Raw genomic sequence first — 10,462 nt, forward strand, 5'->3', positions numbered from 1 at the left:
AATTGGTATAACAGTTATTAGATGTATATTGTTCTATCATTGATATTATCTTTATATACGCGTATCATTGCGTCCATTTAACCTCATAGACGTGTTTGGCATCTGCGGCCACGAGTTCGACTCCAGTCTACCACCTACAATAAAGCGTGAAACTTCGACAATGCCAGCCACTCGTACTGGCGGAACGCCAGAGAAATTATCAGACGAACGTCGGTCCAAGATCCTGAAGCTTCTCAACACATGGCCACGAAAGCCTTATCATTTTTGTTTTTCTGATCCGTTCAACCTGTTTCTCAGAGACTGATGGCCACCCACTGCATTTGCCATTACAAAGACTTCGTGTTTCCTTAAACTTCTGTACCCAATCGTCAATGGATTGTCTGGTAGGTAGAGTCTTGTTAAATATCGACCTAAACTGTCGATGAATTGAGGTTGCGCAGTGACTCGTACAGAACTCAGTCACGCAAAGTGCCTTCTCCGTTGGTCTGGAAGTCATGTTGTTGGACATCACAATAAAAGGAAAGAGGGCGAAAAAAATATTTATTGATGCACTGTTTCCATACCTATAATCAAATAACTTATCTTCAGCATTAATTTTTGTGAACATTCACTTGGAGAAAATCGGTGGTCTAGCTAAAGTACTTTTAAATGGATTAGAAACAATCTTGACCGCAGTAAAATATTTATTTGTAATGGTAAACGGTTTCGGCCAGAATTGACCATTACAGCCAATTTGTATCAGATGGTAGGTGGTGGCGGCGAACGGAGTAGGTGTTGTGGTTCCACGAACGTCAGCTGCTGCAGTTTGTTGTCTTGTGATTAGAGTTGCTGGCTCTCGATCAAGGCACCCCGGTTCGATTCCCGCCTGGATTGGAGATTTACTCAGCTCGGAACTGTGTGTGTGTGTGTGTGTGTGTGTGTGTGTGTGTGTGTGTGTGTTTTGTTCTTCTCATCATCATCACTATCATCGTCTTGAAAGACGCCCAAGATGCAGCGAGTAAAAAGACTCGTGCCAGGCGGACGAAAATCACGAGTGAGATCACGCAGCTGGTAACGCCACATGATTATTTCATTTCTGCTCTATACAAATATGTTTCACGATCACTTGCAAGTGTGCAGCTCATTCTGAGTAATCCATACGGTTTAGACAGAACGACATGAATAGCATATGGACAAGGGACGAAAAATGTATTTCAATTGAGCTAATGTGGCAATATTTTTCGTAAACGAAAAGTCGGATACAGCCGACAACTGCCGCTGGAGAGCGCTGCAGTAGCGAATCTTGATGATGAGCACGTTCCGCGAGATCCACTAGTTGGTTTCTAAGCGTACACCAGTCGCGATCTAAATCACGTCTGGCGTGCTCAGCGATGAGGAACACGTCCAGTATGAGGACGGCCTAACTCCTACGCGGTGTACTGTACCCGAGATACAAAGTCCGCTACCGAGGCTACCCGGCCCGGGAGCAGTGTCCGCAGGTGGAGGAGTAACGGGCCGGCAGGTAGCAGGTAGCTGCCGCTGCTGGCGTGACCGTGCGTGGGCGTCGCCCGCCTGGCCTGGCCTTGCCGCCCCCGCTTGGCCGCGCCCTCGCGTCGCCCAAGTGACGGCCGAACGGCGCACAGCTGGCGCGCATTCGGCGCAATGACCCCGCCTCGGAATCGCCCACATATTTATTTATTTACACGTCAAGTTCCGTAGGACCAAATTGAGGAGCAAATCTCCAAGGTCATGGAACGTGTCAGTACATGAACTTACAACATAAAAGTAATAACAGGTAAAAATAAATGTTCATGAACCTGAAAAAAAAGTAAGTCCATAAGTTTAAGTAAACGCTATCAGCAATACAATAAGAATCAGCTTAATTTTTCAAGGAACTCCTCGACAGAATAGAATGAGTGACCCATGAGGAAACTCTTCAGTTTCGATTTGAAACCACGTGGATTACTGCTAAGATTTATGAATTCGAGTGGCAGCTTATTGAAAATGGATGCAGCAATATACTGCACACCTTTCTGCACAAGTCCGATCCAAATGGAGGTTTGATTTCTGCCAAGTATTAACAGAGTGAAAGCTGCTTATTCTTGGGGATAAACTAATATTGGTAACAAGAAACGACAATAAGGAATATACATATTGAGAGGCCAATGTCAAAATACTCAGACTCGTGAACAGAGGTCGACGAGAGGTTCGTGAACTCAAACCACTTATTACCCGAACTGCCCGTTTCTGAGCCAAAAATATCCTTCTAGAATGGGAAGAGTTACCCCAAAATATAATACCATACAACATAAGTGAATGAAAATAAGCAAAGTAGACTAATTTACGTGTCGAAGTATCACTCACTTTTGATACCGTTCGAATAGTAAAAATGGTAGTATTAAGTCTATGAACAAGGTCCTGAACGTGGGCTTTCCACGACAGCTTACTATCTATCTGAACACCTAGAAATTTGAACTGTTCAGTTTCACTAATCATATGCCCGTTCTGTGAGATTAAAACGTCGGGTCTTGTTGAATTGTGTGTCAGAAACTGTAGTAACTGAATCTTACTGTGATTTAACGTTAGTTTATTTTCTACAAGCCATGAACTGAGGTCATGAACTGCACAATTCGAAACCGAGTCAATGTTGCACACAACATCCTTTACTACCAAGCAAGTGTCATCAGCAAACAAAAATATTTTAGAGTTACCCATAATACTAGAGGGCATATCATTTATATAAATAAGGTACAGGAGCGGCCCCAACACTGATCCCTGGGACACCCCCCACTTGACAGTACCCCACTCAGGTCCCACATCACAGCCGTTATCAACATTGTGTATAATGACCTTTCGCTGCCTGTTGCTAAAGTAAGAGGTGAACCAATTGTGAGCTACTCCCCTTATTCCGTTATGGTCAAACTTCAGGAGCGTACGCTATCTGATCAAAAATATCCGGACACCCGATATGTAAAGCGGTATTGACCACTAGATGTCAGGAGAGGAGGACCCGTCAGTATAAAACCATGCGTGTAGAACTGCGTTGCCAGTAGGGACACTGACAGTTTTAACATTAAGTAATAAAGGCCAGTTTTTTCTGCTGGTGTTGTGCAAATGGACATCATTGCAACATACTTCGACTTGAAGCTGCTCACTGTAGTCAAACATCAGTTTCCCTTTAAAACTTTCCCCTCACACCTACTTTTACTACCAAATTAACTGTTCGCTGACATGTCAGAATGTGTCCTATCAATTGATTCCTACTAAATTTTTCTGCCTCATTAGTTATCTGATCTACCCGTATAATCTTCAGTATTCTGTAGCACCATATTTCCACAGCTTTCGTAGCAACATTGTGAGATAAATTTGCCATGTCATAGTATGGACTACGTGTTAATACGAAACTTTCTCTCAGATTCTCACAGCACAACACTGGTAATTTCGAGATTCTTACCGCGATACGGAAGAGCTCTGCGCGTCTCACGGAGTGCGTACCCGGTAACACCTGCCGCTTGCGTAAGGAGCTTTCTCTGATGGAGCGCAGCGTTAGTGGGAACAGCCGGGACGAGGCAGCGCGCCGCGCCGTGTCGCAACAGCCTAGCGATGCTCCTCCACGGCGCGGGCTGACGACCCCGCCGCTTTCCCCCAGAGCTCTCCATCAAGCTGCAGGTGCCAGTGACAAGTCCATCCAATACGTAAGACATCTCCAGCTGTCTGCACACCTGTGTCTGCCGCTCATAATTTCACTGTACAAGGTGAACGATACTCTACGAACGAAATTTCGGAGGTTATCTATACAGATTAATTCAGCAGCCACTGTGGATGGGTTTTATGCAAAAAACGTGCGAGATTTTCGTATTCTATCGCTCGTTACTGTGCAATCTATTAGTCCTGCAGAAAAAATGAAAAAGACCTTTCCTTAGAAAATTTAGGGCAACGGTCTTGCCGCAGTGGATACGCCGGTTCCCGTGAGATCACCGAAGTTACGCCCTGTCGGGCGTGGTTGGCACTTGGATGGGTGACCACCCAGGCCGCCATGCGCTGTTGCCATTTTTCGGGGTGCAATCAGTCTCGTGATGCCAATTGAGGAGCTACTCGACCGAATAGTAGCAGCTTAGATCATAACGACCGGGAGAGCGGTGTGCTGACCCCACACCCCTCCTACCCGCATCCTCCCCTGAGAACGACACGGCGGTCGAATGGTCCCGGTAGGCCACTAGTGGCCTGCAGACGGAGTGCTTGGGAAATTTAACGTATTTACATTTTGTACTGGGATTAGTTTTCGCTGTAGGGCACAGTTTTAGAGTTATTCAAGGCCAACGCGTTTGAAGATGTCTTTTGTACATTTTTTATTGAAGGGTATAGTGGAACTGTATCAATTGGTTCAAATGGCTCTGAGCACTATGGGACTCAACATCTGAGGTCATCAGTCCGCTAGAACTTAGAACTACTTAAACCTAACTAACCTAAGGACATCACATATCCTTGCCCAAGGCAGGATTCGAACCTGCGACTGTAGCGGTCGCGCGGTTCCGGACTGAAGTGCCTAGAACCGCTCGGCCACCACGGCCAGCGAAACTGTATCCCAGAACAAAATTTAACTGCACTAAATTTCCAACAGGAGTAATAATTTGTGCGTAGTGAACAAGTGAAAATGAAAATGTTGCGTATAGTATTTGAAGGCATTCCAGGTTGCATGAAACCCATCAGTAGGGGCAGCTGAATCACCTGGTATATTTATAAAAATATATATGTGTTTACATATCTGTCTACATATTTGTTTCACGTCTCCTAAACCATATTTCAACCGAACTTCGTGCGCATATCATGTACTGCCTGAAAATAAGCACTGTGAGGGTAAGAACCAACTTCCTCCCATAGAGACAGCGGTAGAGATCGAAAGGGGGGGGGGGGGGGGGTGACGTAGAGGCATATTTTTGGAACACATGGAGCAGTTTTAAACAAATTTGTATAATTATTTGTATTAATACATTTGCCTATTATTAAAAGCACTTTTGGTTTTGGAATTTGAAACGAGTTTTTATGGGCAAGGTTAGCACTTGAATGAACATTCACTGAAAGTTTAACATGTTATATTTAGTCTTTGGTGTCGCAGAAAAATAAAATGTCAAGGCTTGTCTTTCGAGGGGTGGCTTTTAACAGTGTCTTCCATATTGTTTGACACTGACAGATGAGCTGATCAGTGCTGGCTAATAGTGTAAAGTATTACGTTGGACAACTTGTCAGTGATGACGAAATTACATTTCTGAGGACATGGTATTCCAAGGTGGAATCAGATGTAGGTTTCGTTGTGGGGCCTAATGTTTCTGACGTTTCAAGTTTTGAAAAAGATGACATTTGTAGGACTCTATCTGGTCCTAAGGTAGGTAGAAGCGGAAGGCTTCATCCTGGGTTTAAATTTGATGCTTATGGCATGTCTTAGAAGGGACATTCTTTCGCGGTGACTTCCTTTGCTGTGGGATGATTACAAATGCATTTCGTTAAAATATGACACCTGTTTTTCCATTACCTTGGTTAAAGTCATGCAGATTGGTTTGAAAAGGCCTGTTATTAAATAATGTTATTTTTCATAAGTAACTTAGCACCCATTTCCATTATTAGCAGAATTAAGGCATAATCAAATGAAAAGTTTAAGGTGACTAACGAAAACTCGTAAATAATACTCAGGTTTTTTCTTAATGAGTTGCTATCAGAACTACATTTATATACAAAATACCATGCTCTTTAGTATGATAGTAGTGTCGTTGAACAATAAATGGCACTACTCCCACAGAATAGGCGAATGTTTCCATGTTCAAAATGACCCCGACCCAGGGGGTGAATTTGAACAGTGAAAACTTTTTAAAAAATAGAGTGCGGGGGATTAAAAAACATATAATCTGCTTTGTCACATTCAGCAACACCTTTTGCAACTTCCCAAAAAGTTTCTTGTCTGTACCTTGAAGTTTTTGTTTGACTAACAAAACTGATTTTAAAATATTCGAAGTCACCCGACTTCACGGTATAACATTGATCTTGATAGATATGATCACGATTGAACACATGTAGCCTACTGTAATTAATGTCATTTTTTGTGCCTGAGGGTGGTCTGTTATTTGACCGATATTGGTAGTTATAGCGAAGTGACATACAGCTGTTTAAAAAAATGTTTGGAATCTGTTAACCTCCATACATTTGTTGCATTCTTGCTTGCTTCTTTTCATAATTTGTTATTTTCCATTATTTATTGTGGATCCACCTCCTTTCGTACCGGTAGTGGCCGAAGCCTCTTGCTGACGGCTTCTCTTCCGTGCGTCAGCGTGATTCCGGAGGTACTGCCTTGTGCCGACTTGCTGAGACAGTGATTCATCATGGCCGACGTGCCCCATTGACATCACCTTGCAGCACACACTTTGGGGACCGTGCCTACTTTCACTCGAGTGTATTCACGGCAGAAAAATGCTAATTTTATGGCACCAAACAATAGGCTTGGAAATTTCATTGGCTCTTTGTATAGGTAATCACCTCTGAATAGTAATTAGTTATTGAGGACTCCACGCAGTGACTCGCTAGACTGTTATTATTTTTCGAGGGCTCCCGAAGGTCTGTGAGCTTTTATTTTTGGTTGACACCGGAGGACTAAAAAACTGTGCCGACCCAACTGATGTGCGACGCGTTAGATTTTTGTTGGACCTGCCGCAGAAGTAGCGTCAACCCTCAGTGCTAAGAATTCAGAAATCAGTTCTGAAAACAGAACTTTGCGGGAGTTCACACTACATACAGATACCTTCAGAAAAAGAGTTCCTGACACTTAGATATTTGTTAAATGCTAACAAAGCTCTTTTTCAGAAATGCTTTTCGTGCAATAGCCATTCTGCCTACAGGGTGGCGCAGAATAGGAGTTACAAAGTTTTTGTCTGCTACGACATAATATCGGGTGATCGGTTGTTGCTGTTATCATCTTTATGCAATAGCAGACAACCTGAAATTCAACAGAAAAGGTTTTAAAAGTGCTTTCCTTGTGCGGCAACGAGTGTGCAGACTTTTGGAATGAATTCCGTGATAAATTACTGAAGATAACAATTTTCGATTGCCGAATCTTTCCAGCAATTGCAGTACCAAGGTCCTGAAGTGCTTCAGGTGCATCTTCAAAGATCTCCTCTTCAGGTAACCCCCCGCACTCCTCCACCCCCCCCCCCCACCCGCCCCTCACCCCCGCCAAAAAAAAGAAGAAACCATAGGTTGAGATCGGAACCGTCAGGGTGCCATTCCACACTATGTCCGGCAGCTTGAAGGTGTGGATTCACAGTAACCCCGTGGATCCAATTATGCTTGTTGGCGTCCCCATGGAGATGGAGTGTGTCACATCACTGAGTCTGATGCTCAATTTTGCATGGGAAAAGGTTGAGTTTGTGTTTGATTATCCTCAGGCGAGTCAGTCGTGACATCCTGAGTTGCGGTGCTGAATGTCTTTTTGATGTAGTGGGCTCCTCGCTGAATAACGTCCTCTTTCTTTCTACGTTCTTCAAAGTTTCTGTCGAGCCTGATCTTCCGGACTGGCTCTTCGGTGCTACATGTAGCGAAGCAGTCTTAAAACGTTTCATCAACCTGTTGAAAACAAAAAAAAGGGGAACCACTATATGAAATACTTATCAGAGGATGCTTAGATTTTTGTTATCGCAGTTGGGGCATTCCTTTCAGTACTGTAATCTCAGGGTGAAGTGGTCGGTGCTGCTGTTGGCTCAAATGTGCTGTTGAACTCGCGTCTCACAATAACAATACGTCCAGCATTTGTGTAAAATGTCTTGACGATAAACAAACACTGTTCCAATATTAGCGCACCAATTCTAAAAAAAAAGTTGTTGAGTGAGCTATAGAATTCTCAGAGCTACAATACAATCATATCACGAAGACGCATTTGTGGCATGTGTGTAAACCATAGTACACAAACGCGTTCTAACACTTATTTTGCACCGCCCTGTATCTTCTGTACTTCGATCATCGTCATTTAGTCCTCTGCACGTCTCCCACTTCGTGTCATTTTCGAATATAATTGCTTCAGCATACCCGGTTTAATTCGAAAGCATTTCGTTGGTGACGTTCTACTTTCCTCAATGTTCATCTTACACCCTTTTTTCAACACATCTGCTCCAAGACATTATCTGTTCCATTCAGCCGGCCGTGGTTGCCGAGCGGTTCTAGGAGCATCAGTCTGGAACCGCGCGACCACTTCGGTCGCAAGTTCGAATCCTGCCTCGGGCATGGATGTGTGTGATGTCCTTAGGTTAGTTAGGTTTAAGTAGTTCTAAGTCTAGGGGACTGTGACTCAGATGTTAAGTCCCATAGTGCTTAGAGCCATTTGAGCCATTTTGCTCCATTCAGCTGCTGTTCGAAGGCCTTTGCTGTGTCTGGCAGAATAAAAATGCTATCAACAGAGTTTTAAATTCTTCTCCCTGAACTTTAATTCCCTCTCGAAATTTCTCCTTGGTTTCCTCTACTGCTTGCTCAGTATACAGACTGAATGGAGTCTGGAATAGGCTTTAGCTTTGCCTCACTCTTCAACCACTGCTTCCCGGTTCATGCCCTTCCACACTTGTTACTGCAATCTGGTTACTGTACTAGTCGTAAAGAGAGTTTCGCTCCTTATATTTTACCGCTGCTGCCTTCACTTTGACGATTTGTGCATGTCGCACAGTTGTGTGTGCACGCTCGCCAGCCGCTGTGACGAGCAGTGTGCGGTTTCCGGGGACTGTCGGTTCCGCCAGACGTAGAGGTTCCACGGTTCCGCGCGACCTTGGCTTTGCTGACGTCACACGGTGCGGAGCTTAGCTGTCCCGCCAGAGAGCGGGCCCGCCATATGTGGCGACCGCGCTCCTATTCCCCTCCCCCCAACCCCCACATTTGTGGTAAATTCAATTACAGGTTAGTTGCGGGAGGCTTTGTATTCGCGGCACACAGCTGCTTCTGCAGCCGCCACTTGCTTTCTCGCTGAATACTAGGCGGACGCTGCCGATCAGTATCACGGTATAAGTGTGTATTTATGTGTATGTGGGCACTTATCACGGAGTAATTATATATTTTTATTTTTATAATTATATTTTTTATCATTCTGGTTTAGATATCGTGGATTAGCATGAGACTTTTAATTAACTTACACCGCGACAACACTCGTACGGACATCGGCTGCCCCGAAGTGTGCACTGTATAATATTTTTTAAACACAACGCGCGACTCACCGCCTTCTAATAAATAGTTTGCGTGAGCGCTATTATTTACGAAAGAAAATATGCGTATTCTTACTGTAACCGCTCAATGTCATTCAGTACGATCACGACGACACCCCTCGATCGACCTTAGCACTCGTGGTGTCACTCGCCTTCATACATTGCAGTGGACGTTTGAAAATTCGTGACGCTAGCTCAATGGTCGTCGATTGATTTACATGTATTTCCCGGCTGACTCTTAATTCAATTACTGCTACGGGGGTGAGTAGAAAGAACACATCCTGGTGGTACCAGCATTATGCGTATTTAGATGTTCGATTAATCTGAATGTTTTTATTTTTATTTATTTATTTTTTTTTGCAATATTCCAGCAATTCTATTCGAACTCTATGCTGATGTACCGACAAGGACCATTTTCGCAGATAAACATGCAAGTGCGTAATGAATGTTCAGTTTCTCAATATAGTTCGTCGCACCCTCTCATTATACATCCACTGTAAGAACAATTACATGCATTTACGTTTTTGGTGTCCAACAGAATTAGTTGGCTAAATGTTATGACGATACGTTGCATACAACTTCCACAGATATTGTTTACCTTGTAGTCAAGACTACGTAATGAAGCCAAAATCGTGGATAAAATTGAAGTGTAGTTTGTTTATTAACACTTCTCTTTTCACTAATTAAATATGAAATATGAATTGGGATTGGAGCTGATGATCCTATCCTTCTTTTTTAGTATTTTAGGTCCCCGTTAGTTAATATCTAGTAGTTAATAAGCGAACTATTTTTTATGCTGGCATGTTGTTTGTATCAGTTACCCCCGCAACCGTCTAAGGATAAGATTCTATCAATGTTCCACGCACAGGGGTCACCATTTTATAAAATGCAGAATTACGCAAACTATAGCTTTCCGTTGCGCACAACTTTCGTGGGTTCCACAACCATAATGGTTTCCCAAGAATATTTTTCCCAGCTAACACAAAGTTCGAATTATGTCGTCGGATTCATTTTCACTTCACCCGACAATATACGTCTCTGATCACTTCGTCACACGTAATGTATTTTAAACGTGCTTGAAGAGTCTTTAAATAGTCTCCTTAACAAATTTCGCAGTCGCGTACCACTTTTTCATCCACTAGCCCGATCACGATAACTGAAGGTAGAGAGCTCAATAATGTGTTACATGTTCTTTTATATGTATTAAAAAACAAACGCACCCCTATATCTTTCTGTCCCGCTTGGTCTTTGCTACTTTG

At 43.4% G+C, this 10,462-nt stretch overlaps 1 pseudogene; it reads left to right on the forward strand.

Annotated features, from left to right (window-relative positions):
• Positions 1–3,911: 3,911 nt before the first annotated feature.
• On the forward strand, positions 3,912–4,029 carry LOC124778432 (annotated as a pseudogene).
• The last annotated feature ends 6,433 nt before the right edge of the window (positions 4,030–10,462 follow it).

Source organism: Schistocerca piceifrons, chromosome 2, assembly GCF_021461385.2.
Source record: "Schistocerca piceifrons isolate TAMUIC-IGC-003096 chromosome 2, iqSchPice1.1, whole genome shotgun sequence".
In the NCBI taxonomy this organism is placed as follows: Eukaryota; Metazoa; Arthropoda; class Insecta; order Orthoptera; family Acrididae; genus Schistocerca; species Schistocerca piceifrons.